General features: G+C 49.5%; 1 non-coding gene and 1 pseudogene across 1 annotated transcript; both read left to right on the plus strand.

Moving 5' to 3' along the window:
- Positions 1-241: 241 nt before the first annotated feature.
- On the plus strand, positions 242-385 carry LOC138481831 (U1 spliceosomal RNA; annotated as a pseudogene).
- Positions 386-1,409: 1,024 nt separating this feature from the next.
- LOC138481825 (U1 spliceosomal RNA) lies at positions 1,410-1,577 on the plus strand. Its single transcript, XR_011274434.1, has one exon. It is a non-coding gene; the product is annotated as a U1 spliceosomal RNA (small nuclear RNA).
- The last annotated feature ends 767 nt before the right edge of the window (positions 1,578-2,344 follow it).

Genomic DNA, 2,344 nt, shown 5'->3' on the forward strand with positions numbered 1-2,344 from the left:
AATTATAATATCCACCTGCCCAGCCGCGGCGCTGGCCTGCCTGCAAATTGAGTTTGAGACAGTACTTTGTGTGCACTCACTCGTGTGTGCCTGTGGTGGGCTGGTGGCCACTCTTGTTAAGTGGGGTGACCTGTTTTGACTCTCAAGGTTTCCGAGAGGGCTGGGTCAGGGCCTGCCTTCTCACCCTCGCTTAGCAGGGCTTCCAGAACTGGCCCAACAACTGCCCTTCCACTTGCAACTCAGACATACCTGGCAGGGGGAAAATCTGTGATCAGAAAGGCAGATCTCCCAGGGTGAGTCTAGGCTAATCCATTACACATCGGATTTGCTGATACTGGACTGCATTATTTCTGGTAGTAGGGGACTATGTGTGCACTTTCCCTTGATTTATTGGTGAAAGAAAAAATGAAGTGTGCGAGTAGGTTGGTTGCAGACAGAGCCTGGTCTTGTAGCAGAATTTCTTTTGCTGCAGTCAAGAGGGCCAGTGCTGAGCAGATCGGGTCCATGGCTCTGATTTATTGGTCAAAGAAAGAAAAAGTACAGTGTGTGAGTACATTGGTTGCACACAGAGCCCCTGGTCTTGTGGCAGAATTTCTTTTGCTGCAGTCAAGAGGGCCAGTGCTGAACAGCTCGGCTCCACAGCCCTGATTTATTGTTGAACAAAAGAAAAGGTAAAGTGTGCAAGTACGTTGCTTGCACACAGAGACCCTGCTCTTGTAGCAGAATGTATTTTGCTGCAGTCAAGAGTGCCAGCGCTGAGCAGCTAGATCAGGTCCACAGCATTCACTGGAGGGGAAAAGTGCACAAGCGCCTAACCCTAGGCTCTGTGCCCCAGGTGCCTGTGTTGTTCTTGAAGCCAACCTGCCCTGCCAGGGTTCTGTGTTCACCACCAGACCCTCCAACCTTAAGGCCCAGCCAGCTCCTGGGGGTGGGAGGGCTGGCCTCCAGCTGCCGCTGGCCTCATCCGAGCACCGATCAGGCATGATCGGGCCTTGCCTTGGCTTGAATGCATTGCTGTGTCTGGCTGGGGGGACCCCACCTGAGATGCTCTTGTTAAGTGGGGCAACCTGTCGGCTCAGCAGGGCCATGGGCCCTTCTAGGGCCGACAGGCCAGTGGGCAGACTGCAACATGCCTGCTTGCGCTCTCCTTCTATATGACTGGGCCTGGCAATCAGGCCCGAATGGATGCAAATCTCGGTCCGAGCAGGGCCTGATGAGAGAAATGAACTGTGCTACAATGTGACTCTTCTGCTCGGCTCTGACTGCTGAAGCTTCCCCATACATGTGGAACAGGCAGCTTTGCAGACACTCAGGGCTTCCGGGAGGGCTGGGTCAGGGCCTGCCTTCTCACCCTCGCTTAGCGGGGACTTCCAGAACAGGCCCAACCCCAGCCCTTCCGTTTGCAACTCAAACATATCTGGCAGGGGGAATCTGTGATCAGAAAGGCAGATCTCCCAGGGTGAGGCTAGGCTCATCCATTGCACACCTAATTTGCTGACCCCTGCGATGTCCCCAAATGCGGGCTACTCGACTGCATTATTTCTGGTAGTGGGCGACTGCGTGTGCACTTTCCCCTAATTTATTGGTCAAAGAAAAAAAAAAGTTTGGGAGTAGGTTGGTTCTACACTCTACACTAATTAATAACATCATAAAACGAAACAACTCCAGCAAATCAGCCTGCTAATCTGTGATGTACTTCCCTTCCTACTACAGCTTTGCTGCTCGATCATATTGCTTATGACATTCCTTTACATTTTACACACTCTTCTCATATTCCAGACTCCACCATCTGATGTTTTGATGGCTGTATGCCATACCTCAACTACTTTTCAAGGCAGTGATACTCGTGATTGGATGTCTGAAGTACAGATGGTGTGGTGTTAGACATACGAATAATCTGTCTCAATGGACCAATACAAGAATATAATTCTACCTACCTGTGTTGAGTCCTCCCTTCAATTGGTCATCCAATGAAAGAGGGGGAAATGAGAAAAAAATGTCAAAAATGGTATGGAGCATCCAAAAACAACAAATGTATATGCTACAGGTGGTGAATATCAAACTTAACTCTTCAATCTATGACTAAAGACATTTGTACACATTTATATCGTGAACGTGGAGAAACTCTCTGCTAGAAAACCAAAGGAGTCCTTGAAGGATAACGTTATAGCATGGCAACATAAGAAAGTGGGCCCAAGCTTGATAAGACAGTAGGACCTAAAAAATAGGACCTAAACATCCTAGAAAAATGAATGGCCTTTGTCCAAAAAGAGTGGGCCTCATTACGAGGTGCCACTGGTGGGTTGCTGCCGTCCCCGAAACACAGAATCTGCCGTCTGGCTTC

The sequence above is a fragment of the Ambystoma mexicanum genome, chromosome 5p (genome assembly GCF_040938575.1).
Source record: "Ambystoma mexicanum isolate Mex_15411 chromosome 5p, UKY_AmexF1_1, whole genome shotgun sequence".
Taxonomy (NCBI): Eukaryota; Metazoa; Chordata; class Amphibia; order Caudata; family Ambystomatidae; genus Ambystoma; species Ambystoma mexicanum.